Source organism: Coenobita brevimanus, chromosome 99 (assembly GCF_032717465.1).
Source record: "Coenobita brevimanus isolate Jiangsu-jjx chromosome 99, ASM3271746v2, whole genome shotgun sequence".
Taxonomy (NCBI): Eukaryota; Metazoa; Arthropoda; class Malacostraca; order Decapoda; family Coenobitidae; genus Coenobita; species Coenobita brevimanus.
In genome coordinates, this window is record NC_137052.1 from 16,480,258 (window position 1) to 16,492,496 (window position 12,239).

The window sequence follows — 12,239 nt, forward strand, 5'->3', positions numbered from 1 at the left end:
TGTGTGTGTGTGTGTGTGTGTGTGTACGCTTCTAGATGATGAGTTATATGTATCTCATATTTACCATACAAATTATATCAATAAACGAGGAGCCTGGTGGCCGGAGGACTGACAAAACAACCTGAACACCACATTGTTCTTCCTGCTTAAGCCTGGAAAACATCTGCCTTGATAATAGTAGTAGTGGTTGTTGGAGTAGTAGTAGGAATTGCAGTAGTAGTAGTAGTGGTAGTAGTAGTAATAGTAGTAGTGGTTGTTGGAGTAGTAGTAGTAATTGCAGTAGTAGTAGTAGTGGTAGTAGTAGTAATAGTAGTAGTGGTTGTTGGAGTAGTAGTAGTGATGGTAGTAGTAGTGGTAGTAATAGTAATAGTGGTAGACGTAGTAGTAGTAATTATAACCCCAACCTGAACTACACATGAACCCTGTGGACTGCAGGCTGAAGTTGCCCATTTCCTTCAGTACGGTACCGGTACATATATAATCATCATTTTGAGGACACAGGCTGGCAGCTGAGGCACGGCGGTATAACAGGCGATCCCCCCCCCCCCCGGCCGTGTAGTGTAGTGTAGAGGAGTGTAGTGTAGTGCAGGAGAGTGTAGTGTAGTGCAGGAAAATGTAGGGTAGTGTTGGGTAGTATAGTGTAGTGTAGTGTAGTGTATGGTAATGTAGTGTAGTGTAGTGTATGGTAATGTAGTGTAGTGTATGGTAATGTAGTGTAGTGTAGGGTAGTGTAGTGTAGGGTAGTGTAGTGTAGGAGAGTGTAGGGTAAGTGAGTGTAGTGTAGGGTAGTATAGTGTAGTGTAGTGTAGTGTTGGGTAGTATAGTGTAGCGTAGTGTAGGGTAATGTAGTGTTGGATAGTGTAGTGTAGGTTAGTGTTGTGTAGTGTAATGTAGTGTAGCAGAGTGTAGTGTAGTGTAGTGTAGGAGAATGTAAGGTAGTGTAATGTAGTGTAGGGTAATGTAGTGGTGTATAGTGTAGTGTAGTGTAGTGGTGTATAGTGTAGTGTAGTGTAGTGTAGTGGTGTATAGTGTAGTGTAGTGTAGTGTAGTGGTGTATAGTGTAGTGTAGTGTAGTGTAGTGGTGTATAGTGTAGTGTAGTGTAGTGTAGTGGTGTATAGTGTAGTGTAGTGTAGTGTAGTGGTGTATAGTGTAGTGTAGTGTAGTGTAGTGGTGTATAGTGTAGTGTAGTGTAGTGTAGTGGTGTATAGTGTAGTGTAGTGTAGTGTAGTGGTGTATAGTGTAGTGTAGTGTAGTGTAGTGGTGTATAGTGTAGTGTATAATGGTGTGGTATGGTAACTTCAGGACACCATTGCCTTACACTGGGTAATCCCTTCATCACAGCCCTTTGATCTTGCCGCTGCCTCTGCCTACCCTGCCTCCCTCCCTCATCCTGCCTCTCCCTGCTCACCTTGTCCTTCTTGTCCCACCCTGCCTCCCTCCATCACTGCCTCACCCTGCCTCCCTCCATCACTGCCTCACCCTGCCTTTCTCTTCTTTCAGTCTCTCCCTGCCTCTCACTCCTCTTCCTGCCTCTCTCCTCTCCCTTCCCCCCTGTACTTCTCATTTCATTACTTGTATCTCTGGTGCCACATTCTCCCTGCCTTACCACAAAGAGAGAGAGAGAGAGAGAGAGAGAGAGAATTAACTACTGTGCACATTAAACCTCTTTGTCGACACTAATATAAACAAATGAGATGAAGGAGAATATCAGAATGTAATAAAATAAATAGCAATAAGGAAGTTGTTACGACGCCCCGTAATACGACTCTAGTGGGTGGGTTTTTCGTAAATCCGAAATCGCGGTTCCTGGGAATTCGATAATCCTCAAATGTGTCTCCTTGGTTACTAGTCAGATCAAGGAATGAGTCTCCTTGGTTACTAGTCAGATCAAGGATTAAGTCTCCTTGGTTACTAGTCAGGGAATGAGTCTCCTTGGTTACTAGTCAGATCAGGAAGTGTCTCCTTGGTTACTAGTCAGATCTAGGAATGAGTCTCCTTGGTTACTAGTTAGATCAAGGAATGAGTCTCCTTGGTTACTAGTCAGGGAATGAGTCTCCTTGGTTACTAGTCAGATCAAGGAATGAGTCTCCTTGGTTACTAGTCAAATCAGCCTCCAGACCTTCAAAAAATAAATGAAAAAAAATAACAATAACTATACACGTGGTGATTGTTAAAAAAAACATGGGTAATTTTCCTGTAGCTAATTACTGGGTTCCGGCGGGCAGGTGAGAGGGGGAGGGAGGGAGGGATGAGGAGGAAAACGATGTGAAAGGACAGGGAGGAGGAAAGATGAGAGAGAGAGAGAGAGAGAGAGAGAGAGAGATGAGGAGAAACACGGGGTGAGAGGACAGGGAGGAGGAAAGAGGGGATAGAGAAGGAGATGGAGAGAGAGGGAGGGAGGGAGAAGGGATCTAGAGGGGGAGAAAGGAAAGATGGAGGAGGGAAAGTGAGAGAATGGAGAGAGGGGGGGAGAGAGGAAGAGGAAGGGAGAGGGAGGGGGAGAAGGGGAGGAGGGAGAGGGAAGAGGGAGAAGGGGAGGAGGGATAGGGAAGGGGGAGAAGGGGAGGAGGGAGTGTGGTTAGGAGCTATTCTTACTATCCCCTACTGAGAGAGAGAGAGAGAGAGAGAGAAAGAATGAGAGAGAGAGAGAGAGAGAAAGAATGAGAGAGAGAGGATGATGAGAATTTCCTTGAAGTTAATTGGGCTATATCCTTAATCTCTCTCTCTCTCTCTCTCTCTCTCTCTCTCTGTCTTTGTGTGTGTGTCCCTATCCTGTATTGCCCATTTTCCCTTTCATAAATTTTTCCCTATTGCCCTCACCTCCCCCTTTACTGCCTCTCTCTCTCTCTCTCTCTTTTACACACACACACACACACACACACACACACACACACACACACACACACACACACACCCTCACCACCCTCTGGTCCCCTACTACCCCCTCCCCATTCCCATACCCTCCTCTCACCCCCAACTACCCCCCCAGTGCCCTCACGTGGTGGCACTGATATAACAGGGCGGCTCCTCTGCCCGGTTATACACACGTCCCTCAGCTCCATCCCTATCCCCTGAAGGAAGGATGGTGGACTGAAGGAGGAGGGCTAGTCACGAAGAAGTGCTGTGGAAAGTATAGAGGTGCAGTATTGTCTTTTTCCAATCCCTTCTCCCCCTACTCCCATCTCCTCCCCTTCACTCCCCCTCTACTCCCCCTCCCCCCCCCCGTTCAGCTGTTTCCATTGTGTCAGTCACGGGTTATGGAGACACCCCTCCCCTCCCTCTCCCCCTACCCCTCTCACCTCTCACCCTCCCTTCCTTCCATCCATCTTCCTCCCTTCCCATTAATGCAACTACTTTATTTCCTTCCCTCCCCCCCGCGTCTCTCTCTCTCTCTCTCTCTCTCTCTCTCTCTCTCTCTCTCTCTCTCTCTCTCTCAAATATACTATATATATATATATATATATATATATATATATATATATATATATATATATATATATATATATATATGTAGTGTATAACCATATGTATCTGTGTTTATCAGTCTTTTTATTTGTCTGTGTATCTGTCTCTGCCTCTATACAGTACCTGTCTGTCTCTCTGTCTGTCTGTCCTGCTGTCTGTCCATCTATCTATCTCTCTACGAGTTATAATACACTCCCCACCCAGTCTTACTCCTCCCCAGCCATGCTGTCCCTTCTCCTCTCCTCCCCTCCCTTTCATTACACTCCCCCTCCTTCATTCACATTTCCCCCCCATCAGGACGGCCCTGTCTCCCCACCCCCACCTCCTCTCCCCTTCCCTCACTCCCTCCCTCAGTTCTTATTCCCCTCCATATTCCTGATTCTCCTCCCTCTCACTCCACCTTTTCCTCTCCCCCTGCATTCGTACTCCCCTCCCTACTCATTCGCTCTTTCCTCTCCCCTTCCCTGTCTTCCCTCCTTACTCCTCCCCTCCCTACTCATACTCCCCTCCTTCTTTCCTTCCTCCTCTGTCTCTCTCTTTCTCCAGTCTTTCTCCCATTCCTCCTCTCTCTCTCCCTCCATTCTTACTCCCCTCCCCCTTTCTCTCCCCTCTCCCCCTTTCTCTCCCCTCTCCCCCTTTCTCTTCCCTCTCCCCCATTTCCTTTTCTCTCCCCTCTCCCCCTTTCTCTCCCCTCTCCCCCATTTCCTTTTCTCTCCCCCTATTCATTTGCATCAAACTCCCTTTTCTCATAGCGTAGTAGCGTTTGTCTATTGAGAGGCCTGATTTATTGTGTGTGTGTGTGTGTGTGTGTGTGTGTGTGTGTGTGTGTGTCTGTGTGTGTGTGTGTGTGTGTCTGTGTGTGTGTGTGTGTGTGTGTGTGTGTGTGTGTGTGTGTGTGTGTGTGTGTGAGAGAGAGAGAGAGAGAGGGAGGAAGTGGGCGGGGTCAGGTGTGTAGGGGGCTGGGTATGGGTGGGGAGTGGGAGGGGAGGGGAGGGAAGGGGAGAGGGAGGGGAGGGGGATCATGCCGGCGATATTGGTAGGAGAATATTGGGGAGGGGAAGCGAGGGAGGGAAGGGGAGAAGGAAGGTAAGGGGAGATAAAATTGGATGAGGGGAAAGGGAAAGGGGAGAAGTAGGCTATACCCCTTCCGTATGATGACCTCTCTCTCTCTCTCTCTCTCAGCATCCTCCACACACACACACACACACACACACACACACACACACAACGAAGCAACTCAGCCATCCACAACTGCACAAACACGAGATTAATAAACAAACACACGCACATACACACACATACGTACATCAGCGGTAGAGTGGACTGTGTGTGTGTGTGTGTGTGTGTGTGTGTGTGTGTGTGTACCCAGTCTGTATACACGACTCCACTTGACTAATGGTACTAAAACACATTATTTTTACCCTTATGTCGCCCGGTCTTAGAGGTTGTTTTTCTTCCTTACATTTTTAGTTCTTTCATATCCTCTCCTTTATTTCTTTTATTTATTTATTTATTTTATCTTTACTTCCTGGCACTAGAGCCAGACGCCTTCATTAACTGTATATATATTCCTTTTGACTCTGCCCTAAAATTGACATCTCTGCCCTAAAATTGACATCTCTGCCCTAAAATTGACATCTCTGCCCTAAAATTGACATCTCTGCCCTAAAATTGACATCTCTGCTCTAAAACTAACATTTCTATTCTGCCCTAAAACTGACATCTTAACTCTGCCCTAAAATTGACATCTCTTCTCTGCCCTAAAATTGACATCTCTGCCCTAAAATTGACATCTCTGCCCTAACATTTACATCTCTGCCCTAAAATTGACATCTCTTCTCTGACCTAAAATTGACATCTCAACCCTAAAATTGACATCTCTTCTCTGCCCTAAAATTGACATCTCTTCCCTAAAATTGACATCTGTGCCCCAAAACTGACATCTCTGCCCTAAAATTGACATCTCTGCTCTAAAATTGACATCTCTGCCCTAAAACTGACATCTCTGCCCTAAAACTGACATCTCTGCCCTAAAACTGACATCTCTGCCCTAAAACTGACATCTCCGATCTAAAACTGACATCTCTGCCCTAAAAGACATCTCTGCCCTAAAATTATCTCTTCTCTGCCCTAAAACTGACATCTCTGCCCTAAAATTGACATCTCACCATTTTGAGTACCAAATCATAATACTAGGTGCTCTAATAGGTCGCTAGTCACGAAGAAGTGCCGTGAGAAGAGCGTAGAGCCACAGCCATTTTTCTCTCTCTAATGTCTCTCTCTAATGTCTCTAATATCTCTAATGTCTCTGTCTAATGTCTCTAATGTCTCTGTCTAATATCTCTGTCTGATGTTTCTGTCTAATGTTTCTAATGTTTCTGTCTAATATCTCTAATGTCTCTGTCTAATGTCTCTAATGTCTCTGTCTAATGTCTCTGTCTAACGTCTCTAATGTCTCTGTCTAATGTCTCTATCTAATGTCTCTAATGTCTCTGTCTGGTGTCTCTAAAGACTCTGTCTAATGTCTTTAATGTCTCTGTCTAATGTCTCTAATGTCTCTGTCTAATATCTTTGTCTAATGTCTCTAATGTCTCTAATGTCTCTATCTAATGTGTCTATCTAATGTATCTAATGTCTCTGTCTAATGTCTATCTAATGTCTGTCTAATCTATCTGATGTCTCTGTCTAATGTCTGTCTAATGTCTCTAATGTCTCTGTCTAATGTCTCTATCTAATGTCTTTGTCTAATCTATCCAATGTTTGTGTCTAATGTCTATCTAATGTCTCTGTCTAATCTGTCTAATGTTTAGGGCTGCTGTCCACTGGGTCCACATTTGAGCCTGGCCCCACAACAACAACAACAACGACAAAGACAAAACAAAAACGAGCGACAAAAACAAAAACGAACTACAACAGCGACAAAAACAAAAACGAACGACAACAACAGCGACAAAAACAAAAACAAACGACAACAACAGCGACAAAAACAAAAACAAACGACAACAACAGCGACAAAAACAAAAACGAACGACAACAACAGCGACAAAAACAAAAACGAACGACAACAACAGCGACAAAAACAAAAACGAACGACAACAACAGCGACAAAAACAAAAACGAACGACAACAACAGCGACAAAAACAAAAACGAACGACAACAACAGCGACAAAAACAAAAACGAACGACAACAGTGATAAAAACAATAACTAGAAGGACAACAACAACAACGACAAAAACAAAAACGAACAACAACAACGAGAAGAAAACGAAAAAAAAAAAAACTAGAACGACAGCAACAACGACACAGACGAGAACCACAACAACATCAGCAGCGACAAAACAGAGAAAACTACAACAACAGCAACAATAAAACAAGAATGAAAACAACAGCGACAAAATAAAAACAAAAACAACAGCAACGAACTAAAAACAATAACGACGACAAGAACCACAAAGACAACAATAACAAATATAACAACAAAAAATCACCGTAATAACAAAAACAATCCTTCATTCCGTATTATGTTTATTAATGGTACGATTTTTTGGCTCCTATGATTCACACAGGTAGCTAATGAAAATCGTTACCTGGAATTATCGTCTCATGTTACCTGGATTTTAATACCTGAGTTCCTCCTACCTGGATTTAATTACCTGAGTTCCTCGTACCTGGATTTAAATACCTGAGTTCCTCCTACCTGGATTTAAATACCTCAATTCGTCCTACCTGGATTTAAATACCTGAGTTTGTCCTACCTGGATTTAAATACCGCAATTCGTCCTACCTGGATTTAAATACCTGAGTTTCTACCTGGATTTAAATACCTGAGTTCCTCCTACCTGGATTTAAATACCTGAGTTCCTCCTACCTGGATTTAAATACCTGAGTTCCTCCTACCTGGATTTAAATACCTGAGTTCCCCCTGCCTGGATTTAAATACCTCAATTCCTTCTACCTGGATTTAAATATCTGAGTTTCTACCTGGATTTAAATACCTGAGTTCCTCCTACCTGGATTTAAATACCTCAATTCCTTTTACCTGGATTTAAATACCTGAGTTTCTACCTGGATGTAAATACCTGAGTTTCTACCTGGATTTAAATATCTGAGTTTCTACCTGGATTTAAATACCTGAGTTCCTCCTACCTGGATTTAAATACCTCAATTCCTTCTACCTGGATTTAAATACCTGAGTTTCTACCTGGATTTAAATACCTGAGTTCCTCCTACCTGGATTTAAATACCTGAGTTTCTACCTGGATTTAAATACCTGAGTTTGTCCTACCTGGATTTAAATACCTCAATTCGTCCTACCTGGATTTAAATACCTCAATTCCTCCTACCTGGATTTAAATACCTGAGTTTTCCCACCGAGAGAGGGGTAACTTCTGCATTTTTCTTTTCACATTCAATATTTGGTAAACATTTTTTTTCTTCCCTTATTTCGTCCTTGTCATTTTCCATCGTTCATTCCTTTATTTTTCGCCTCTCTCTCTCTCTCTCTCTCTCTCTCTCTCTCTCTCTCTCTCTCTCTCTCTCTCTCTCTCTCTCTCTCTCTCTCTCTCTCAATGGCCTGTGTAAGCTAGAAAAACAAGAGGCGATCGTGGGGCGTCAGAGTAAATATATGACGAGAGAGAGAGAGAAATGGTGTCCCCACATCTGTCCAGCCATACAACTCTTCAGGTATAATTTTCATCCATCCATCCATCATCCAATCCTAAATTACCCTATGAGGAGCGTAGGAGCCCGGGGCTAGGCAGTTGGTCCCGACATTTAAGATGAGAGTGACCAGCCTCACTCATCCCTGAGTGGCATCACATGAGCAATCAACCCCAACCACCCCATAGATATAAACCTTCACCGGCTCAATCCGATTGGAGCGCAATAATTACCCACTAAACCACCAGGCGCCAAAATTTGGTTATATGGTTACCACCCAGCTTAGTAAATGGTTTCCTGGTGCACAGGAAACCATTTGGCTTGTCACTTAGTGTAGAGTCACCCACAGGCAGAAGGAAGTGGAAAGAATGAAGGAAAGAAAGACAGAAGAGGGAGTGTAAAGTTACCTGTAGGCAGAAGGACAAGGAAAGAAAGACAGAAGAGAATGGAAGGAAAGAAAGATGGAGAGGAAAGGGCAGACATCCGAGAACAGCACTACATCGAGTGAGTGGATGGTGAGCTCCCCCACCTACCACATAGGTATAATTTTATCTATCTATTTCTTTATCTGTCTATACTTTTGTCTCTCTCTCTTGTCTCACTTCCTTCCCATTACTTCCTTCCATTTCCTTCACTCCTTCACTCCTCTCTCTCCCTTCCTCCCTCCCTCCATTTCCTCCTCTCTTTCCCTCCTTCCCTCTGCTCTTTCCCTCCTTCCTTTCATTTCCTCCTGTCTTTCCCTTCTTCCTTTCATTTCCTCCTCTTTTTCTCTCCCTCCTTCCCTCCATTTCCTCCTCTCTTTCCCTCCTTCCCTCCCTCCATTTACTCCTCTCTTTCTCTCCGTCCCTCCTCTCCTTCCCTCTGTTTCCTTCTCTCTCCCTCCTTACTTCCCCTCATTTCCTCCTTTCCTTCTCTTTCCCTCCTTCCCTCCTCTCTTTCCCTCCTTCCATCCTCTCTTTCCCTCCTTCCCTCTATTTCCTCCTGTCTTTCCCTCCTTCCCTTCATTTCCTCCTGTCTTTCTCTCCTTCCCTCCTCTTTCTCCCTCCTTCCCTCCATTTCCTCCTCTCTTTCCCACCTCTCCATTTTCTCCTCTCTTTCCCTCCTCCCCTCCTTTTCCTCCTTTCTTCCATCCTTTCCTTCATTTCCTCCTCTCCTTCCCTCCTCTCTCACCCTCCTTCCCCCCCCCTCTCTCTCCCTCCTTCTCTCCATTTCCTCCTCTCTTTTCCTCTTTCCTTCTCTACATTCCTCCTCTCTTTCCCCCCTTCCCTCCATTTCTTCCTCATTTTCCCTCCTTCCCTCCCCTCTCTCTTTCCTTCCCTTCATTTCCTCCTCTCTGTCCCTCCTTCCTTCCCTCCACTTCCTCCTCTCCCCCTCCCTCCCTCCATTTCTACCCCCACTCACCCTCCGTCATCCAGGTATAGTCACTGTGGGAATATGTGGGAGAGTGTGGTTGTGACTCTCTCTCTCTCTCTCGTAGTTCTGTGGAATCATGCTACGGCCCATTTTCATAGCACTTCTTCGTGACTAGCTTCGTAATGTAGTGTTAATCCCTTGTTTACAGTTCAGCATTTAAATGGAGAGATGGCAATTTAGATCAGTTTAAAATAAAAGGAGGGTAGGAGGATATAGGCTATCTGAGTCAGGCCTTTGTTTCTTTTTTCTTTTTCTTTTTTTTAAGGGGAGGTGGAGAAGGATAATGTTAAATACGTGATCATTTTACTTCGATTCCCCCCCCCCTATTTGTAAAAGTACTGGACATGCCCCCGGTGAGAGAGGGAGGGGTAGACCAAGAATGAGGTGGTTGGGGAGGGGTAGACCAAGGATGAGGTGGTGGGGTGAGTGGAGAGGTATATGAGTGAGGGTAGTGTGAGTTGGAGGAAGGACTGCCTAATGGTGGGCGACATGGAGGCGATTTGTTTGTGGCCACCCCCTTTCCGGCGTTGAGGCCTGGAGTTAGTTAGGTAGATAGATGGATCAGTGATGTATGATATAGATAGATGGATTGGTAGGTTTGTAGAGAAATAGATATAAAAAAATAGATAGCTACAAACAGAAAAGAGGCAGATAGATACACAGCGTAGAGCGGGGTAATTGGGCCCATTCTTGTGTCTTGACATGGCACGTACACTTAATATCTGTAACAACTGGCTTTTATTGCCTCGCCTGAACGGTGTCCGGCGAGGTATTGTTTTCGGGAAAGTTTCTTGGTTTCTTAGCAACATTACGGAAGAATGTGTGAATGAAATTAGCCTACATGAAACTTTCAGGATATGTGGCCACTGGTCCCAAGGAAAGTGATAAAATTTTGGAGGTAATTGAGTGACCCTGAAAGGTCAAAATCAAGGTCACAGATTTTCAGAGGACCATTACTTGAAACCGGTTGAAGATAGAGGTATTTACTGTTATCAGCAGCATGCAGGAACTCCCATAGCCTGTGGGCGTTCATTTGGCACCAAGACCTTTGACTTTGAGTGATCTTAAAAGGTCAAACTCGAGGTCACGGATACTCAGAGGGCTTTAACTCGAAACTGGTTGCAAATAGATAATATCAGCGTGTAGGAAGTACCACGTGGGGTTTTTAATTGGTACCATGATCTTTGGCCTTAAGTAACATTGAAAGGTCAGACTTAAGGTCACGGATATTCAAGGGGCTATGACTGGAAACTGGCTGAAGATATAGATATTTACTGTTATCATGATATAGGAACTCTCATATGGGCTTTCATTTGGCACCATGACCTTTTATGTTGAGTGACCTTGAAAGGTCAAGTGCAAGATTCGGATTTTCAGAGGGTTATAAGTTGAAAACGGTTGAAAATAAAATAACTGCCGTTGGGCGATATTTGTTGTGCCTGCCACCACTTGTGACATGATTGTATACATCAGTGGTGCAGTATTGCGTGACAAAAAGTAGAACACACAGTGGCATTAAGTAGCCTAAGTGGATGACATGGCAAAATATGTGGGGGACCTTTTGCCCCATGCTTCGGGACAGTTGGGCCCCCACTTAAAATAAACGACTAATTCAGCTAAATATATGCATGTATGATATCACAAAAGACTCTTAACTCTCTGGCAGCGTATCGCATTTTGGAAATGCCGTTCAGCAGACTGCTTCGTACATTTCGGAAGAGTCGCGTGAAATATTGTGAACTTTTCAGCCATTTTTCGCGCCCACTGCCTGCTGAGGCTTGATGAGTGGGTCGCGAATCGTCAGGTTGGAGTGCAAACTTTGTGTGACTAAAATATTATCATTTTTGGTTTGGTGTAAGTGCATAAAAACACTTGATGAAAACATTATTTTCTTAAAACCAGGTTTCCCGCACCATGGATATACGAAATGTTTAGGGCCGCCACTGCCACGGGGCTAATTAACACAGGCTTTGGTAACTTTTTAACAAAATCAGAAACAGCAGGTGCCATGACATCAGGGTTTGGGGGCGTGAACACAAATGATCTTCCACCTGTTTCACAATCATGTTTTATTATTATTATTATTACTATTATTATTATTATTATATTGTTTGCTGAGGCTCTGCTAGATTTCAGAGTAGGCTGTACCACCATAATGATCATTGTTTTTTTTTCAGCAAATTTAACTAACGTAATCACCAACTGCAAAGGCATCCTGTTCCGGTAATGTACAGATAGATAGATGGATATAAGTATGCAGGTAAAGATAGTACGGTATTGTCATTTATAGCATAGATAGATAGATAAATAGATAGATATAATCCTGCCTAACCTCTGCACTAACATACAATCAGGTTTTCCTTGTGAAGAGATATTAATGTTTTTATCTTGGATAACAGTTCATTTAGCTTAGGTTCGGCCGCATGTGATCTCCTGCACGTACGCTTGTGTGTGTGTGTGTGTGTGTGTGTGTGTGTGTGTGTGTGTGTGTGTGTGTGTGTGTGTTGAGTCAGCCTTGAAAAACGCTACCTGTGTTGTGGACCAGATGTGTGTGTGTGTGTGTGTGTGTGTGTGTGTGTGTGTGTGTGTGTGTGTGTGTGTGTGTGTATGTGTGTCAGTCATGCTTAACTGCACTCGCTCCTTCGTCCACACTTCACCCCTCCCCTCTCCTCCCCACCCTCCTCTCCCCCCTCCCTCCC